At 43.4% G+C, this 12,136-nt stretch overlaps 1 long non-coding RNA gene across 1 annotated transcript in view; it reads right to left on the bottom strand.

The window, feature by feature from the left end:
• LOC128655859 (uncharacterized) overlaps nucleotides 1-2,661 on the bottom strand; it is a 29,605-nt gene extending 26,944 nt beyond the window's left edge. Inside the window, exon 1 of the long non-coding RNA XR_008401927.1 lies at nucleotides 2,557-2,661. This is a non-coding gene — a long non-coding RNA (uncharacterized LOC128655859). The remainder of the gene's footprint in view (nucleotides 1-2,556) is intronic.
• Between the last annotated feature and the right edge of the window lie 9,475 nt (nucleotides 2,662-12,136).

Raw genomic sequence — 12,136 nt, 5'->3', positions numbered from 1 at the left:
GCACAGTCTCTCAAAATCCTGTAAATACCCATCGATCTCATCCTTCTCCTCACAAAACATTTTAAAGGCATGGTATGGGATTTTGGTTCTTACTGGGTTTCTGAGTGCTTCCGAAATGGATTCTGCTCGGGAGGATGCATTCCGCGGATTGTGTGTAGCATGTCCCGTGGTACAGGTTGGGGTAAAAATTCCAGCCTGGTCCTCATTTCCCTCTAGTATAGGGTCTCCTCCATGGCTGCTGGAGGCGTAGCGCTGCGAGCTCTGTCTCCCTCCATCAGCTCGGCAATTAATATAGCCTTGGGTTTGCTGCTGGCTATCTTTCCCCTGGCTTCTAGCAGTTCCTTTAAAGTTTGTCTCTTTAGCTTAGAATAATCTGTCTCCATTCACTTCAGTAGTCAGTTCTTTCGCTGTATTCTGCTTGCCATTCCCTTTTCTTATTCGGCAGTTACAATTGCACGAATTGCGCTTTTCGGCTGTAAGGTCGGATCCCAACGCTTGCCACCAATTGTAGCGGAGGGCAATATTAGCGCTGAAAAGTAAGGCAATATTCCAATACTCCCAATAACCAGACGAAACACAGTTTGGGAGTCAACAATTCACAACCCAGCCAGTTTTCAGGTTTAAAACAGAATGAATGTTTATTAAAGGCTATATGCCTAGTATTTATGTAGATCTGACCCCATCTGGGGGGTTGAAAGAATATTGTACATTAGATAGAGAGCAAACGCCCTTTGACATGCCACAATAGAATTACCTTACTTAGCAGATAACAACTTAAACACAAGAAAACAATGCAGTCCATCTTATCAACTAGCAGTCTGACTCTGGAGATGATTAGACAATGGGAATGTTTATCACTAAACTTAATTAGAGCACACAATAGCTGATGCTAGCCACCTTGTATTTAGAAAATAGCTTCTGAAAGCTGAACAAAGTTAACTCTTTAGTTCTGACCGAAGGGTCTGTCACATATACATAGCACACAATACAGCCTATAGACAACCTTTCTTACATTATAGTCCAGAAGTGGCTAGGTTTGCCACAACAAACATATACATACACACACGCATACACACACATACACAAACACACACACATACACACTTATACAAGCACATATACACACACAAATACACACATACACACATATACACACACATACACCTATATACACACATATACACACACACATACACACATACACATATATATACACACATACACACACATACACACATATACACACATACACACATATACACACATACACATTTACCCACACACATACACACATACACACACATAAACACACATACATACATAGTGTACATACATACAAACACATACACAAACATATACACACATGCATACACACACATACACACACACATATACTCTTATACACACACACACACATATACACACACATACACACATATATACACACATATACACATATACACATATACACAAACATACACATATATACAAACATATACACACACATATATATACACACACACATATATATACACACACACACACATATACACACATATACACACACATATACACATATACACACACACGCACACATACACACATATACACACAAACATACACACATATACACATATACACACGCACACATACACACATATACACATACACACACGCACACATACACACATACACCCATATACACACACACATACACACACACATATACACACACATATACACACACATACACACACATATACACACACATACACACATATACACACATACACACATATACACACACACATACACACATATACACATATACACACGCACACATACACACATATACACATACACACACGCACACATACACACATACACACATATACACACACATACACACATATACACACACATATACACACGCACACATACACACATATACACACATATACACACGCACACACACAAACATATACACACGCACACATACACACATATACACATACACACACGCACACATACACACATATACACACACTTATACACATATACACACAAACATACACACATATACACATATACACACGCACACATACACACATATACGCATACACACACGCACACATACACACATATACACACACATACACACATATACACACACATACACACATACACGCATATACACACACACATACACACATATACACTCACACACATATACACACACACATACAGACATATATACACACACATACATACACACATATACACACACACATATACACACACATACACACATACGTGCACACATATACACACACATACACACATATATACACACATATACACACACATATACACACACACGCACATATACACATATGCACAGACACAGACACATACATACACACATACACACATATATACACACTCACACACACACACATATATATATATATATATGTATATAAACATCACAGTATCAGCAACAACATATACATCGCTACAATCAATAACAGATACATAAAACAGTTTACACATTACCTTTTGAAATTGCTAGATATGTTTTCTGATGATTGCTGTTAATCTCTTTAAGTTTGTCACACAGAAAGTGTCTCCCAGTATGCACTGACTTTTTTTGTGTTAGAAATGTACTTTTTAATGCAAAATTGCTTGTACTTCTGGGTTTACCGGTTTGTTCCCTTGAGGGCTTTTCTGGAGAGCCTTTCCCACATATAGTTGTGTAAAAAAACCTTTAAAGCATTTGTTAAAAACAAATATATAAGTTATAAGAACATACCATGAGTTTAGCATCACTAGTAGACAAATGGATAAAAGCTATGAAATACTTGTTTGCTATTGTCTTGGCTTTAAGATAGCAGCACCCTCATATTATACTTGTTGATGTAAGTAATATAACTAGTAAGTCAATATGGCACTGAATATTTATGTTTTATTCCATTGATGACTTTATAGATAGATATAATTACTGTATAGGCAATTAGCACATCTAGACAAGTAGATATTGTATATCTAATTTTCAAATCTTACCCAGAAACCTCTAGTACATTGATCAGGGCCGTCTTTAATACTAACTGGACCCTGGGCAAACATTTTCTTGGGCCCCCCCCCATGCAATTTCGCTCTCCACCCCAACATCCCAAAAAAACAACTAAATCAATTTATTTTATATATTTTTTTAAATTATTAGCCCAGCAGTGGATCATCCACTGCTGGGCTAATCATTAAAAAAATTGCAATATGTGAAACTGGACCTAAGCAGTACTAATAAGTAAATAAATATATAAATTCCTCCACTCTGGATTAATTTAATATGCTTTTGAATGTAATTCTGGTGTGAGCTTAGCTGGTTAAAGAGATTTAGGGCAGCCAACAGGAGCAAAGCAAGGTAAAGACTGAGGCGGAAGCATAGAGGTGCAGACAGATATAAGTTTACTGACTGGAACAGTAGAACTACTATGGGAAGCTGTAAAATCTGATACAGAGAGAAATAAAAACTATAAAAATAAGCCTTACCTTATAATAAACCTTAATGTGTGAAGTATCAGCATGACAGTATACATCAGCCACAGCAGCACATGTCACTACTTTGCTAGGAACAAGTTCCCTCTCATCCTGCACTAGATAATGCTGCATGGGGGAGGGGCATGTGTACACTCATTCTTCCCACTGACACCTTTCTACAAAGCACTGTTTTCCTAACAAACTTCAGTTAGTTGATCTTAGAGCCACAGCAGAAAGAGCAGGGCTAAGGGGACCAGCAGACTGGATGCTGTCTGCCCAAGGCTGCATGGATACAGACGAGTCACACAGCCTCAAGACTGAAGAGAGCAGTGTGTGCAGCTGCACAGATGCTCAAATCCTCACGTGCCTGCCACTCCAGCTTTCTGCTGCATGCACCTATAGTGAGCCCTACCCAGAAACAATCCCCACCACCAGAGCAGTTACCTGGTAACAGTGGTAACCCCAGCAGGACCTTTTCTGATGTAGTGGGATTGACTGGATGCCTAGTTAGGGCTTAGCATCCAGTGCTGCACAGTGCACACCTAAAACAGCACATGGCACTAGCTTGGAATGTCACATGACATTGGCACGGTCTGGCACAGTTTCTCACAAATAAATATAAACAGAGAACTTTTGACTGTGACAATATTAGGACTGACTGTGTGTGTCCCCCATATCACATGACATCAGCAGTCTGTCATGAACTAAAAAAAAAAATATATTTTTTTTTAGGACTCTTGGGCCCCTCAACAAAGACTGGGCCCAGGGCAGCTTCCCCTTTTGCCCTGTGTTATAGACGGTCCTGACATTGATAACAATATATACAGAGTATGTCTAGGGAAAAGCAAATGGGATAAATGCCTAGATGTGCTAATTGCTTATGCATTTATTATATGGGGCATATTTATCAAGGTCTGGCGGACCTGATCCGACACTGCAGATCAGGTCTGCCAGACCTCGCTGAATACGGCGAGCAATACGCTCGCCATATTCAGCATTGCACCAGCAGCTCTCAAGAGCTGCTGGTGCAACGCCGCCCCCAGCAGACTTGCGGCCAATGAGCCGCCAGCAGGGGGGTGTCAATCAACCCGATCGTACTCGATCGGTTTGTATTGTGGCGATGTGTGTCCGCCTGCTCAGATGTGGCGATGTGTGACCGCTGCTTCATATCTGCTGTTTCTGGCGAGTCTGTTAAATAGAGCCCTATGAATCTAACTTTTATGAAATGGAAGATTTTCATCTCACACTATTATTTCCACCATAACTTAAATATATAAATATTATTATTATTATTATTATTATTATTATATGTACACGCATACACACACTATGCACTATATGGCCACAAGTATGTAGACAGTCTTACCAAATTGGTGTTCCGTTGTTTAATCTACACCCATTGCTATCAGATACATCAAACCCAGCACAAAACCACAAAATCACCATAGGCAAATATTGTCATTACAATGGGTCTTGCTGACGAGCTCAGTGAATTTAAACACATCACTGTCATAGGATACCAACTTTGCCACAAGCCAGCTCATTAAACTTCTGCCCTACTAGATCTGCCCCTATAAAAAGTAAGTGCTATTATTGTGATGTAGGAGCAACATCTCACACAAATGAAATTACTTAGCTCTACCCACAAACGCTTTATATTTGCTTAAACACATAAAAATGCCTGTAAACTGCATGTCAATTTGTATTTTGTCATTTCCTCAGATTCTTTATAAAGTATTTTATGCTTCAGTTGTATGTAACTGTTGTTGCAGGGTGCTGAGGAATCAGCGCTATAAAACACGTAGATGCATTCTCTGTGTGTGGTGCTGCCACTCTCTTTCCCCTGCTGTTTATGGAATTTACCAGCCAGCAGAATGAGAACTTGGGGACGATATATTAAGGGCCGCCGGAAACAGGAGTTAAGAAGCAGCTGTCTCTGAGGTGGCAGACAGCAATCAACCCGATCGTTGTGACAGACCCTTCGGTCAGGACTGAAAGCGTTAACTTTATTTTCTAAATACAAGTTTGCTGGCATCAGCTATAATTAAGTTAGTGATAAGCATTCCATTGTTTAATCACTCTCAGAGAGCAGACGCCTAAGTGATAAGAAAAGCCAAGAGTGTCTTGTGTTTAAAGTGTTAAGTAATGTAATTCTATTGTATCATGTCAAAGGGCATCTTCCCCTTTTATCTAATGTACAACAGTCTTTCAACCCCCCATCTGGGGTCAAACCTGTATAAATACTAGGCATCTAGCCTTTAATAAATTACATTCTGTTTTAAACCTGATGTGGAGCCTGGTCTCATGTTGAGGGGGAAACTGATTGGGGTTGTGAATTGCTGATTGTCTATGCAGGACATTGTTCATCTGGTGTTAACCCTTGGTACACTGTTGGTACTGTAACAATTGGTGGCAAGCGACGGAATGAACCTTATCGCCCAGAAGAGCAACTACACAAGCCAGTAACCTCAGGAAGAGGGGGATTATTACAATACTGACTAAGATGGAAAGAGTACCAGGGACAGAAGGAACCAATGGGCCCAGCATATCAGACAGAACCCCTGAAGAAGCAAGCTTTCATCGGGCGGTTAAAATAAGACTGGCATATTATGGCCCCAACCCATCTGCCGAAATTATCGACCGGGTCATAGCAGCTGTGGAGGCCAACCTACTTCGCCAAAGCAGCGCTGCAGCAGCCCAAGTCACAGCAACCCCAGTGGAAAAGAGAAAAGTACATTTTGCAGCTTTTAAAAACTTCCTGGAAACAGAAGGGTACCTTGCGGATTTTGAGAGGCAATGTGCACTACACAAGGTACCTGCAGAGGACTGGGTCACGATATTATCCGGAAAATTATCCAGCAGGGCCAGTGAGGCTTTTCGGGCCATTCCAGATGAGGAAGTCGGGGATTATAATACTGTAAAAGAGGCTCTACTCTCCAGGTATGCGGTTACACCGGAGGCATACCGGAGGCGGTTCAGAGACACTGTTAAATTAGCTGGAGATTCCTACCTTGAGTGGGCATGTAAGGGGCACCGCACAGCAGCTCACTGGATAGCGGGGTGCCAAGCCGTATCTGGGGAAGAGGTGCTGCAGCTATTCCTGTTGGAACATTGTTTCGACAAGTTACCCGCAGGAGTTCGAGAGTGGGTTCGGGACCGTAAACCCTCCACCCTGCATGAAGCGGCTCGCTTGGCAGATGAGTATACGGATGCCCGCAAACTGGACACTGCTACCACTAAGCCCCCTGCTAGAGTGGAGTACAGACCCCCAGTCACCCCAGCAGCTGCCAGTTACCAAACCCCGGCGCACAGCTATACCACACGGCCTCCGGCCACAAACTACCCTCAGAGAGCCCAGTTCAATTCGCGGGGCTACTCACAACCTATTCGGTGCTTTGGATGTAAGCAACTAGGGCACAAAAGACCAGAGTGTCCCCTAAACGCAGCGAACCAAGCACAGTCCTGGAGAAGACCCGCCGGCGGAATTCCACGTAATCCTCAGCCTGCGGCCCGCTACGTAGTGGCGCCAGAATGCTGGGGCAGCCTACATGAAGCAGACCCCGTACAAGCTGCCCACCGGAATAACTGGCAACTGGTTAAAGTGAATGGGAAGGAGGTCAGTGGTCTACGGGATACTGGTGCTACCATGACCTTGCTTCGAAAGAACTTGGTGTCTGAGAAACAGCACACTGGAGACACTGTGGCTGTGAGGGTAGCAGGGGGCACTGTGTTCCGCCTACCTGTTGCCAGGGTACATTTGGATTGGGGAGTGGGCGCTAGACCTGTGAATGTGGGGGTCAAGAAGGACTTACCTGCTGATGTTCTCCTTGGAAATAACTTGGCCCCCCTTGCTTCTGCCAATGCTCCCATGGGTCCCGCTGATGTTAACCCTGTGACTACCTGTGCCCAGATCCGTGCAGCAGAGACTGACCCACCTGCTGCTAAGCCCCAGGACGCTGAGCTCAGTAAATCTCTATCCGCTATTGATACGTGGAAGTCCCGTTACAATGCGCTGATGAAGGAGAAGAGTCAAGTAGAGGATGAAATGGTCACGTTAAATAATCATGTAACAGTGCTAGCGGGAGAGAAGAGGAGCGCAGAGGAAAAAGCGCGTTTAGAACGTGAATCTCTGCTAGACAAGCTGCACCGACAGACTGCAGAAAACACCAGCTTGAGAGTGGAACATGAAACATTAAAGACAAACTTAACGACACTTGAGGAGAAGCTGACACTGGCTCATAGTGAGGTGCAGCAACTCAAGGGCACCCTACGTCAGTATGAAGGGATTGTGGATACCTATAAAGAGCAGGTACAGAAAACTTGTAAAGAAGCTGATGGGATTTTGAAGGACTGTTTGGCCCTAGTCTGGGCACTGAGGAATTTGAACCCTTGTTTGTATGTACAGGAATTCTCTCTCATAACGGGAATACAGATGGATTGTCCTGGCAAACTGACATGCCTACCACCTCCTAGTCCGGTCATCCCCAGGTTGACCCGCCAAAGGGTCAAGCCGGGTCTGCCGGAGTGTTCCACAAGGGGGGAGCTATGTGACAGACCCTTCGGTCAGGACTGAAAGCGTTAACTTTATTTTCTAAATACAAGTTTGCTGGCATCAGCTATAATTAAGTTAGTGATAAGCATTCCATTGTTTAATCACTCTCAGAGAGCAGACGCCTAAGTGATAAGGAAAGCCAAGAGTGTCTTGTGTTTAAAGTGTTAAGTAATGTAATTCTATTGTATCATGTCAAAGGGCGTCTTCCCCTTTTATCTAATGTACAACAGTCTTTCAACCCCCCATCTGGGGTCAAACCTGTATAAATACTAGGCATCTAGCCTTTAATAAATGACATTCTGTTTTAAACCTGATGTGGAGCCTGGTCTCATGTTGAGGGGGAAACTGATTGGGGTTGTGAATTGCTGATTCCCTATGCAGGACATTGTTCATCTGGTATTAACCCTTGGTATCTGGTTGGTACCGTAACAATCGTATACGATTGGGTTGATTGACCCCCCCTGCTAGAGGCGGATTGCCCGCAAATCTGAAGGGGGTGGCATTGCACAAGCAGTTCACAAGAACTGCTTGTGCATTGTTAAATGTCAACAGCGTATGCTGTCAGTATTTAGTGATGCAGGGCAGACATGATTTGCTATAGCGGATCATGTCAGTCCGACTGTTAGTAAATCGCCCCCTTTGTGTAGTGCGATTTGGCACAAAGTAGCCTGGGAAATCCAAGAAATCTGTCTGGTTTTTATTTGCAAATTCACACAATACACCTGGCAGAAGTTTTAAAAATAACGCAATGGGCAGATTAGGGGTTAATAAATATAATGTAGGTGGCGGCGGTGTAGGGGGGGCAGATTAGGGGTTAATAAATATAATGTAGGTGGCGGCAGTGTAGGGGGGGGCAGATTAGGGGTTAATAAATATAATGTAGGTGGTGGCGGGGTCCGTGAGCGGTGGTTTAGGGGTTAATACATTTATTAGAGTTGCGGTGGGCTCCGGGAGCGGCGGCTAAGGGGTTAATAACTATTTAGTTGCGGCGGGGTCCGGGAGCGGCAGTATAGGGGGTAAACAGTATAGTATAGTGTGGGTGTTTAGTGACAGGGTACCAATAAAGCTGGGAAAAAGCCGAAGAGCAGCGAGATAGATGACTGTTAGTTAACAACAGTCCGCTGCTCATGGCACCGTACTTGGTGCGCGGCTTTTTGACAGCTTTTTTGGTAATTTTGGAGAACGTATTCAGGTCCGCGGCAGCGATGTTAGGCGATCTTAGGCGAGCGTATTGGTGCGGCGAATGCAGGTAAGTTGACGGCTTGATAAGTAGATACCTTTACCCAATGTTGCAAACAAAACAAAGTACCTTCAATTATAAGCCATGCATCCAAGGATCACCAAGCCAGATGCTTTTTTATTGACCGCGGTATTCACCGCTTTCTAGGTCTTGCAGCACACAAATCTGTACACAATATTAACATCCCACAGGCTCTCTCCCAGATCCTTGGCAATGGTAGTACCTGACCTCAGAAGCTTACAGCTTGTGTAGGAGCCATCTCTCACCCGGATCCTGCTCGACATCTGTGTGTAACAACCTATCCACACCGTGACTATCTAGACGATTGTTGGGTTTTGTACAGCCATACTCCTTTTTTATGGAAACTGGTTTGGTACATAGCACCTTCTTTATAACAAATAGCTCACCAATTGTTAGTTAGTAGTGACTGAGTCGCCTGACTGAAGCTGCTGAGTGCCCTGACTGATGCTGCTGTATCTCCTGACTAAATCTTCTGAATCCCTGACTGATGCTGCTGAATCTCCTGACTTAAGCTTCTGAATCCCTGACTGATACTGCTGAATCTCCTGACTGATGCTGCTGAATCTCCTGACTTAAGCTTCTGAATCCCTGACTGATACTGCTGAATCTCCTGACTGATGCTGCTGAATCTCCTGACTTAAGCTTCTGAATCCCTGACTGATACTGCTGAATCCCCTGACTGATGCTGCTGAATCTCCTGACTAAAGCTTCTGAATCCCTGACTGATACTGCTGAATCTCCTGACTGATGCTGCTGTATCTCCTGACTAAATCTTCTGAATCCCTGACTGATACTGCTAAATCTCCTGACTGATGCTGCTGAATCTCCTGACTAAAGCTTCTGAATCCCTGACTGATACTGCTGAATCTCCTGACTGATGCTGCTGAATCTTCTGACTTAAGCTTCTGAATCCCTGACTGATACTGCTGAATCTCCTGACTGATGCTGCTGAATCTCCTGACTTAAGCTTCTGAATCCTTGACTGATACTGCTGAATCTCCTGACTGATGCTGCTGAATCTCTTGACTAAAGCTTCTGAACCCCCCGACTAAAGTTTCTGAATCCCCTGAGTGATACTGCTGAATCTCCTGACTTATGCTGCTGAATCTCCTGACTAAAGCTTCTGAATCCCTGACTGATACTGCTAAATCTCCTGACTGATGCTGCTAAATCTCCTGACTGATGCTGCTGAATCTCCTGACTGCTGCTGCATCTCCTGACTAAAGCTTCTGAATCCCCTGACTTATGCTGCTGAATCTCCTGACTAAAGCTTCTGAATCCCTGACTGATACTGCTAAATCTCCTGACTGATGCTGCTGAATCTCCTGACTAAAGCTTCTGAATCCCTGACTGATACTGCTGAATCTCCTGACTGATGCTGCTGAATCTTCTGACTTAAGCTTCTGAATCCCTGACTGATACTGCTGAATCTCCTGACTGATGCTGCTGAATCTCCTGACTTAAGCTTCTGAATCCCTGACTGATACTGCTGAATCTCCTGACTGATGCTGCTGAATCTCTTGACTAAAGCTTCTGAACCCCCTGACTAAAGTTTCTGAATCCCCTGAGTGATACTGCTGAATCTCCTGACTTATGCTGCTGAATCTCCTGACTAAAGCTTCTGAATCTCCTGACTTATGCTGCTGAATCTCCTGACTTATGCTGCTGAATCTCCTGACTGCTGCTGCATCTCCTGATTAAAGCTTCTGAATCCCCTGACTTATGCTGCTGAATCTCCTGACTTATGCTGCTGAATCTCCTGACTAAAGCTGCTGAATCTCCTGACTAAAGCTTCTGAATCCCCTGACTGATACTGCTGCATCCCCTGACTGATACTGCTGAATCTCCTGACTTACGCTGCTGAATCTCCAGACTAAAGCTTCTGTATCCCCTGACAGATACTGCTGAATCTCCTGACTAAAGCTGCTGAATCTCCTGATTTATGCTGCTGAATCTCCTGATTAAAGCTTCTGAATCCCCTGATTGATACTGCTGTATCCCCTGACAGATAGTGCTGAATCTCCTGACTAAAGCTTCTGAATCTCCTGATTTATGCTGCTGAATCTCCTGACTAAAGCTGCTGAATCCCCTGACTGATACTGCTGCATCCCCTGACAGATACTGCTGAACCTCCTGACTAAAGCTGCTCAATCTCCTGATTTATGCTGCTTAATCTCCTGACTGCTGCTGCTGAATCTCCTGATTAAAGCTTCTGAATCCCCTGATTGATACTGCTGCATCCCCTGCAGGGCCGCCACTAGAAATTTTGGGGCCCCTGACTTAACCATTGATCAGGGCCCCCCCCCTCCTTTGACATGTGCAATTTTTGACCAAGTGACTAAAACATATATGCACTTTATTCTTAAGTGTCTATTTAAACTTGAAAATGTTGTAAAGGTAGTAACATACACTGAAACACACACTCACACATAAGGATTCACATATAGACACTCTAGCAAACACGCAAAGAAACTGAGACACAGACACCCAAACAGACACTCAGCACTTGTTTACATTGACCTGACAAGTAATGAGGTAAACTACAGTTTTGCAAAAAAAGGAGATTTAGAAAACAAAATATGGAGTTCTGATTATCTTTTTGTAAAGGAAGATGCCAACTAAATGATGACAACAGCATGCAGTGGCTGAAAGGAAGGGCCCTGAACTGCCTAAACAATAATTTAAAGGTTAAATGGTAGATTGGTGACTTCCGGAAAGGTCTCATTAGTCTCAAAGTCTGTAGAAAGATGTGAATAATCAGTAGTAAGGTCAAAATGTCCTAAAAA

The sequence above is a fragment of the Bombina bombina genome, chromosome 4, assembly GCF_027579735.1.
Source record: "Bombina bombina isolate aBomBom1 chromosome 4, aBomBom1.pri, whole genome shotgun sequence".
In the NCBI taxonomy this organism is placed as follows: domain Eukaryota; kingdom Metazoa; phylum Chordata; class Amphibia; order Anura; family Bombinatoridae; genus Bombina; species Bombina bombina.
The sequence above is the reverse complement of the archived record's forward strand: the minus strand, read 5'-3'. Positions and strand labels throughout refer to the sequence as shown.